General features: G+C 35.3%; 1 long non-coding RNA gene across 1 annotated transcript in view; it reads left to right on the top strand.

Moving 5' to 3' along the window:
- Positions 1-1,012: 1,012 nt before the first annotated feature.
- Positions 1,013-9,882, top strand: part of LOC128665030 (uncharacterized) — a 42,319-nt gene continuing 33,449 nt past the window's right edge. Inside the window, exon 1 of the long non-coding RNA XR_008402971.1 lies at positions 1,013-1,090. This is a non-coding gene — a long non-coding RNA (uncharacterized LOC128665030). The remainder of the gene's footprint in view (positions 1,091-9,882) is intronic.

The following is a 9,882-nucleotide window of genomic DNA, read 5'->3' as shown; positions in this document are numbered from 1 at the left end:
TAATACCAGCTAACATTAGCTTGTGCTCGTATTACTATTATTGCTCCACTTGTAATCTGGCCCTAAGCCTCCATAAAGTTATGGATGACACCATTTTGTAATCAAGGTTTCTCTTGATTGTATCTACTCTGCTGAAACCAGTAAGGGACAGTTATGAATGAGTTAATAGAATAACAATCTATCTTTCAAGGTATATAAGATTTCCAACTATCAAAATTATTGTAACTCAATGAATTCTACATTTATTTATAAGGTTAGATTCTGATAGGCTGAGGTTAAATCTATCTTTAATTTTCAACTTCTCTGAAGTTGCACTACAAACATGATGCTTTATACTGCATTATGGGTAAAAAAGGACAATCAAGGAGCAAAATAATGGCTGAATTGTCTATGAGATATTATGTAAAACATAATCCTCAGATACCAGGAATAAGACCTATGTTTTAAGGGTTACAATATTACTTCAATATATTAGAGTGAAGGCTACATATCTCAGAGATGCCCAATAGTATCTAAGCTATTTTCCTATACATGTCCTTGATGTAGGCTAATTATTACAATAACATAACAACAACAACAAAAACAGTAGACCAGTAAATTTCCATTAAATAAATACAATTCCACTTATTAGGAGAATTCCTGTATTCACTGTTAGAAGATTCTTGCTACAAATTGACCACTTCTGCAAAAGAAAATAGTATTGATTGACATTCCAATTAAAACAAAATGTTTGGAATTAGAAAGCCTCATTACTAATTAAAAATATGCAATATAGATTTCTAATTTCAAACATGTGTTGCTTTAATTGCAATGTCAATCAATACTATTTTCATTTGTCATTTGTTAATTAACTTCAGCCTATTTCTGATTAGCTATAAATGTGAACATTTGCATTGTTATATGTACATGATGAAACGTTACTATTGCTGACAAATGTGTAGCACTGTGTTTTATAATCAAGTTTTATCCATTTTAAACCTTTTTATAGATAATAATTGGGAGCCTATGCTGAGATAAACAAAAATGTGAACCAAAAGGAGAGCACATGGGGCCTATGCAACCACAAAGCTTTCATCTCTTCTCATTTCTTGTAAGTGCAATCTGTATTTCAGGAAAATATAATAGTCCTCTTATACCATGGTGTGCGCATTTCTAGTTTGCCTCTTTTTACATTGTGTTCTTTACTCCTAAAGTGATCATAGCTCCAATACAGCAGCATCTTTACATGCCCGGACACCAATTCAATATCCAAAGGCTGCTAATCATCCTTTCTCATCACAAACCCTTCCTTCTCAATTCACGATTCAGAAGGAGCATGCAACTTTAAATAACTTTCCAATTTATTTCTATTATGTAGTTTGTTTTGTTCTTTTTGTATCCTTTGTTGAAAGGCTTAGAAGCTGCTGATTGGTAGTTGCACATATATGCCTTGTCAAGCTCCCAATAATGCATTGCTGCTCATTTAACAAAGGATACCAATAGAATTAAGCAAAATAGATAATAGAAGTCAATTGTAAAGTTGTTTAAAATTGTATGATCTATCTGAATCAGGAAAAAAAAAAATATATTTGGGTTTCATGTCCTTTTAAGAACACACAAACACCTTTCTCACATTCACATCCTTTATTTCACATAATCAGAGTAGGATAGGCACCCAGTTGGTAATTTTACAATAATGGCTGACTAGTATTTTTAATGTTCAGTTTAATGTAGAAAATAAAAATAATCATAAAAATAAAGACCCTATTGAAACTTATCCATTGCTAGTAGTATCCATTGCTGTTCTAAATTGTGTCAACAGGTAGTGACAAGTATCTCCATATAAAGTTGTTTTATTTGACCACTAGTTTACACAGTTTACAGTAGCAATGAAAACTAGGCCTAAGCGTCTCAGAATCTGTTTGCAAACAAATAAAATCAGTGCAAGCACCTTAACGCTAATTAGCATGATTGGTATTTTTCCAATAAAAGTGAAAACCCTGCATCAGATGTGTAGCCTTTTTATTACTTAAATACAATATTTTAATAATATTAGAAACACATCATATTTTTTTAAGAATTTCTCCTCCGAGACAACCATTTAAGAATTTTAATTTTGTAAAGTTAACTTTATGATTTTCAAATTGTTTGCACAGTCTGACAAGATTATTTGCTTTGTTAGGATCAGTTTGTTGAATCTATACCTGCTTTATTCCACTCTTTTTAATTCTATTAGAATCATTTGTGCATTGGATTCAGAGTCAGACAGAACACCTGCATCTGTTTCTAAAGCCAAGAGCACCGTCACTGGAGCACAAGACATGCAAAGTGAAACCTAACACCACACCACAATGAATCTTAATAATGATGTACATTTAAAAGAGTTTGGTTGGGAGTAATTTACTTTCATGGCCAAACAAATATTCACTATAGTATTAAATCTTTAGACACACTACCTAAAAACCTACACTACAGTATAACTAATTTAAAAAATAATAATTTTCGATCCACAGTAAAAGTTTTTATTTTTAAGAGAGATTCTTCTTTGATAATATATGTTAAAGATGTTTATGGCTTCAGACGAATACAAATATCTGTCTGAAGACCAATTTATCTGAAGCCCTGTGCAAAAAGCCAAACTTAGAATATTGTGCGATAACGTATTCCCTCAAGTTTAAAGGCTCTGACACACTGCAATCGATGCAGCGCGAGGCGAAGCAGCTGCTTCATTCCATGTCGCATCACTTCTAAAGATCAAATATTTCATCTCTGAGTACTCAGCTACGTGACCTGACGCAGCAGAGTGCTCAGAGATAAAAAGGCAGGACACACAGGTCCGGATTTCCCATTAGGCATGTGCCTACAGGCGCATTGCAGTGAGGGGTGCCTGCCTGTAGTCAGTGTATTTTTTTTTTTCTGAGGGCATTAATTTTAGTAAGAATTGTGCTGCCAGCTGCTTATAGAGTTGAGTGTTTCATTGGGAATATGTTACAGCAGTCCAGGGGACCATGAAGGAAAGAGGGGCAAAGATTAAAACTAAACCCCTCCCATTTTCGCCAGGCATGTTTACTTTATAAGTTTCACTTTTATTTTATGTACTTCTGTTGCCTTCCTCACACAGCCAAGCTCCATGCTGATAACTGTGGTGCAGACACTTTTATTTTCTGTACTTCTGTTGCCTCCCTCACACAGCCAAGCTCCATGCTGATAACTGTGGAGCAGACACTTTTTGCTGAAGGAATGAAGGCTTCAGGACAGGTTAGGACTGTACAAGGCTTCTAATGCTGCCTAGAATGACAACATAACAAGCAGAGCACACTTTAATCACTTGGCTACCAGAGGGGATTGCAGTGTATTCACTTGTTATGGGCTGTAGTGCATTTTGATAGCCAGGGGGTTAAATTCTGCTTCAGGATGAATTTTTTTGTTCTATAAAGTCATTGGAGGTGAGGAGGCTATGTGTGGGACTAGCTGCTCTGCTCTTTATTACAACTTGCCGATTGTGATTTACAGCCTTTAGGGCACTTTGACAACAATGTTTGTAGACTGTAAGGCTGTTGCTATAAATGAAGAGCTTGATTACTAAAGGTTAACTAGCAAAATAAAAATGTGTATGTGTGTAAACCACTCACATGGCATATTTGTGTGTGTGTGTATATATATATATATGTATATATATATATATATATATATATATATATATATATATATATATATATATATATATATATATATATATATATATATATATATATATATATATATACATGTATAAATATATACACAGTATATATTATCACATTAAAAAATTTTCATCTGTTATTTTATCTAGTGAGTGTGGTATGTTTGTGTTTTGTGGTAAATTGAATTTTACCCCTGACTCGTGACTCCTAATTTTCTGGATTATTTACTATAGATCTATATACAAATACCACTCTCTAGGTCCTAAAAGTAAAGCTCCTAAATATTCTTACTGCCTTCTAATTTTAAACACATTTGTTGACCCCTGGATTACATATAATCTACACTCCATTTTTTCCTTTGAGAGCAACATCATATTATATTTATATTACAGAACAAAATAAATTTAACATCTGTGTGCATTTGTACTAAAAATATCAGAGTTCACAAGATTTTATTCATGTAGTGGAAAAAATACCTACATTTTATATTTTCTTCCACTGGCTGCAAAGGTTGTTGATGAGCTTGCATGCTGCTAGTTTTAATATTGCTATTGTTTACCCAAAACAAAATGTTAAGCACATAGTCAAAGTAATCTCCAGAAAAGCAATAAACTAATGGCTTGTCAGTAAACATGTCCTATGAGCCCATCTGGGTCTGCACAGATGTGTATTGATGTCTCAGAACTGACATTGACTATGTGTTTAACTCTTTTGCAAGAGGCTAACACACTTCTGTGCAAGCACTAGTGCAATAATAAAATGCCCTAGCAAACTGTCACATTTTATGTCCCTTTAAATAGGGTTTTCTTTAGATGTTTTAAATTCAGATACAACATCATACACAAGCACATTTAAAAATACAAGTTAAATACTTATTTTATATATATTTATATGTTTATATATATATATATATATATATGTGTGTGTGTGATTGTGTGTATATTATTCACACACATATATATATATATATTTAACATATATACTGTATATATATCTCTAACACATATACAAATATATTAGAGCATGTAAAATAGATGAACAGATCCAGCTATGAATTTTGCACCTTGCTGCATATTTTCTGTTTTTGAATTGTAATATAGTTCTAAACAAGGAATGTCATTGACTCCCTGTGGCAGATACAAGGAATAAAACACAATTAGTGAGGCTTTGTCTGAGGGGTCAGACAAGCTGTTGTGTTTGCATACACTGTGTCTGGAAAATCTCATAGGAATGAGTAACATTAAACTTAATTACTTAAAGTGTCAGTAAACCTTAAAAATAATGTTATATAATTCTGCACATAGTGTCTGACAGCAGGAGCGAGCTGCACTGTGTATAATGGCGCAGTTGGGCCGGGCTGTGACTATACAGCTGGCCCGATGCGCTGTGTGAATAAAACAGACCCGCTCAGAAGAGCACAGAGAGCGAGTCTGTAAAACTTTTTAAAATTCAAAGGGAATATTACGTTTTACAAAGTTTGGCTAATATAATGTTATATAATTCTGCACTATGTGCAGAATTATATAACATTATTTTTGAGGTTTACTGTCCCTTTAACTAAGTAAGTCAGTGTGTTTTATTTGCAAATTGATCTATCTGATGCAGAATTATTTGTCCAAGGGTCCATAAAGGGGGGTAAAAAATTTAACCCTAAGAGGTTGAAGAAGCCCTGGGGGGTCTCTGTCAATAAATACACAAAAGAAATTACTAGAGATATCTGCAATACATTTCATAGGTGTATGTTCCATCCATTTTTAATAACGGTCGGTTTTAATTGTATGGCCATTTGAGTTAAGTAAATATTGATTTTTGGTGTAGCTTCCATTACAACAAATATTGCAATTGGTGTATGTATTTGTGTATCTCCATAAAAGGGAAAATGTAATTACCTTAAGCTTTAATGTTTTACATATAATATTTATTTTTAGTTGTCCAAAATAATATTAATAAAAAAATCCTCTGTTTTTTTTTCACTTTTTTTTGGGGGGGGGCGCTTCAGGTTTTTGTGCCTACAGAGATGTAAATCCGGCCCTGAGGACACACTGAGTGCCCACAGCCGCACGTACACACTCCACGCCGCTCCGCTTGCAGTGTGTCACAGCCTTAAGAGTTCATTATGATCATTTTTACTACCTAAAATGAATGCATTATGTTCCTGAAAGTCAACTTAATCACGTATATGGAGATGCAGTTGCTCGTATAAAGAAATGTGCAAGTATGAACATATCTCTTTAAACCTGTATTATTATCAGTTATTATTTTTGATAAATAGCAACTAAAACTAAAGTGTCAGGTGACGTGAAGCTTTAAGGAATTCACAATTTGATAAATTTGTGCCATAGAACATATCTTTAGTAGTCCATTGTAGTATGTTATTGAGGTGTAAAGCATTTTTGTCCCAATAACTCCCAATAACACCACAGAGACTGAGGGGTCCATTTAACAAGGGCCAGACATACAGGGGGCAGACATCTTCACTCCTGTCCATGCGGCATCGCGGTTAGTGGTCAGCAATATGCTGCCTGAATTTACCATTGCACAATCCACTGTGTGTGCCAAGCTGCCCCCTGCTTGCAAGTGTCCAATTGACCGCAAGACCTTTGCTCTGGGTAATTAAACGCTAAATAAATGCTAGATAGAATGGTGCATTCAAAGAAAAGATTAGTTTGAGAATAACATATAGATGTATTTTTTAAAGTTTCATTAGCTGTTTAAATATTGACAAAATAAGTGTAAGGTTTTAGTGTATATAAAACAATGGCAGCTGCCATGTTGTAACTTAGGTTACCTTCTCTGCTGTGACCAATTAGAGACAGTTATAAATAGGTCACTAGAATGTGCTGCAAATGGCTGTGTTTAATATAACTGTGTTCTGCACTTCCATTTCTAACAGGAACTGAAAAGCACACAATTTCAGAATGGAATTAGAGGAAACGGAGGACAAAATAAGTAATGAAAGTTTATTGCAGAGTTTATATATATATATATACTATAATCGCATTTGTAAAGCGTCCGTCACCGTCGCCAGTTGTGCACGCATCCTCAAAGGAATGTTGGCGAGGCAATCAAAAAAAAGTTGTCTGAGTGCGCAGCCAAAAATCCACCTAGATGCTTTCACCACCCTGCCATTTTCGGAATCCACCTGAATGCAGTGTAGGCAAACCCGAGACCTTAAAAAAAAAAAACACGCAACCACCTGCACGAAATAACTAAAAAGCATGTAACCGCCCGCAAGAAATAAAAAACAAACAAACACGTAACCGCCAGCACAAAGTATAACAAAAAAAAACCTAACCTCCCGCACAAAGTATTAACAAACACCTAAACCACCAACCCCCACATCGCAAAACAATAAAGTAATTAACCCCTAATCCGCAAATAACATAATTAAAATATTAACCCCTAATCCGCCAACCCCCCCACATCGCAATAAACCTAATTAATCTATTAACCCCTAAAACTCAAAAACCCAACATCGCAATAAACCTAATTAACCTATTAACACATAAACCGACAAACCCTCACATCGCGATAAACCTAATTAATATATTAACCCCTATACCGCCAACCCCCCACAATGCAAATAACTAATTTAATTACTAAGCCCCCTAACCTAACACTCCCTAAATTAACCCCAGTTACTACTAAATTACAATTAAAATAAAAAATCCTAACATTAAATTACAAAAAATGAAAAACTCTAAAATTACAGAAAAAAATAAACAAAATTATCAAAAATGAAAATCTACCTATACCTACATAATCCCTATGAAAATAAAAAGCCCCCCCCAAATAAAAACACCCCCTAATCTAAACTACCAATAGCCCTTAAAAGGGCCTTTTGTAGGGCATTGCCCTAAGTTAAACAGCTCTTTTACATTTAGAAATTACTAAATCCCCCTAACAGTAAAAAAAACACCCACCAACCCCCCAAAATAAAAAACCTAACACTAAAAAAAACTAAACAACCCATTGCCCCTAAAGGGGCATTTGTATGGACATTGCCCTTAAAATAGCATTCAGCTCTTTTACTGCCCTTAAAAGGACTATCAGCTCTTTTTCAAGCCCATTAAATCCCTAATCTTAAAATAAAAAAAAAATATCCTAAAACTATGCCCCAAATAGGTACTCACCGTTCCTGAAGTCTGGCGGAGAAGGTCTTCCAGGCAGCTCCATCATCTTCTATCTTTATCCGGAGCAAAGGTGGCACGGAGCGGAGGTGTGGAGCTGGCTTCCCCGATGCACGGATCCTCAGCGGTGGTCCTCAAAGGCGGTGGTTGTTAGCGGCGGCTGTCCTCGGCGGCGTGTAGGCTCCTCTTCATGGGATCGTTCGTCGCACACTGAAGATTGAATGCAAGGTACCCCATATTTATTGGGGTGCTTTGCATTCCTATTGGCTGAAATTTTAAAATCAGCCAATAGGATGAGAGCTACTGAAATCTTATTGGCTGATTCGAACAGCTAATAGGATTTCAGTAGCTCTAATCCTACTGACTGATTTAAAAATTTCAGCCAATAGAAATGCAAGGTACCCCAAATTGAATGCGGTACCTTGCATTCAATCTTCAGTGTACGATAGACATCGGATCGAGAGGAATGCCGCCGCCGAGGACTGCCACTGGGGAACGCCACCCGTGAGGACCACCACTGCCGAGGACCGACGCTGTTGATGACCGCCGCTGAGGATCCACATATTGAGGAAGACAGCTCCGCACCTCCGCTCCGCGCCGCCTTTGTTCCGGATGAAGATAGAAGATGAGGGAGCCGCCCGGAAAAAGACCTTCTCCGCCGGACTTCAGGAACAGTAAGTACCTATTTCGGGCTTAGTCTTAGGCTTTTTTTTGGGGTGGCTTTGTTTTTTTTTTTAGATTAGGGTTTTTTGGCCTGGAAAAGAGCTGATTGCCCTTTTAAGGGTTTAGGTTTGTGGGTGGGGGGTTTTACTGTTAGGGGGCAATTGGTAATTTTTGTAAGTAAAAGAGCTGTTTAACTTAGGGCAATGCCCTACAAAAGGCCATTTTAAGTGCTATTTAGTATTAGATTGGGGGTGTTGTTATTTGGGGGGGATTTTTTTTTATAGAGGTATTAGTTTAGGTTTAAATTTTTTATTTTGAATTGCTTTGTATATTTTTTTCTGTAATTTTACTTTTTTTTATTTTTTGTAACTTTAGTTTGGGGGTTTGTATTTGTTAAACATAGACTGCCCTCTGGGCAGGCTTATCGCCTATTATATATATATATATATAATTTATCGTTTTATATACCATCTCAAAGTGTTTAATGTCCCTTTACTCTAGGCTGCAGGTTTGCTTGTGCACTCTGAAGCTGCATTTGCAGCTTCTTAAATGGCGCCTTAAAGATTACCTTAGGGGGGAAAAGAACGACATTTCAGAAGGGAGGTTCAGTGTTATTGTACATGCAAAAGATCTTTATTCATTTTTTTAAGCAAATAATTTCCTAATAGGGTTGAACGTTGTTTAAAAAGTAATGACATATTTCCAAGTAGATATAGAATGTGCTTTGGTGAAATCATATGATATTCCCATAGATCATTTACTTAGTTACCAAGACAGCAACTTTCAACAGAGATTCAATATTTCCTCAAGAGAAAATATACTGTCAGTTCTTTACCCAGTGAAGCCTCAGCATGCGATATTCTGTTTTTTCATGGAGCAAAAGTAAAATTACATTAGGTAACAGTAGCTCCTAGTGGTCATAAATAGAAACGACATATACTTTGGTGTCTGTGCAAAGAAAACTTATAGTAGGTGTGGGAACAATCATAAGTGGATGCATGCATTTTGTGCAACCTTTATATATATATATATAAATAAACCTTTATATATATATATATATATATATATATATATATATATATATATATATATATATATATATATATATATATATATATATATATATATATATAAAAGAGCAAAATCTAGTTAAACATTAAATAAACTACAAAAAGTGCTGTAATGTTTTAGAACATTTTATGTTTGCACTATTGCATATAACAGTGTGTTTAATACCTGCAAAGGGTCTAAACATATAGTTGAAGTTGTCTCCGGAGCAGGAATGCACTACTGGGACCTAGCTGAACACATCTGGTGAGCTGATGACTAGTGTGTGTAGCCACCAATCAGCAGCTAGCTTCCAGTAGTGCATTGCTGTTCCTGAGCCTGCTTAGGTAAGCTTATCAACAAAAGTCTGTTTCTAGCCA

Source organism: Bombina bombina, chromosome 6 (assembly GCF_027579735.1).
Source record: "Bombina bombina isolate aBomBom1 chromosome 6, aBomBom1.pri, whole genome shotgun sequence".
Taxonomy (NCBI): domain Eukaryota; kingdom Metazoa; phylum Chordata; class Amphibia; order Anura; family Bombinatoridae; genus Bombina; species Bombina bombina.
This window is presented reverse-complemented; position numbering and strand designations above follow the sequence as displayed.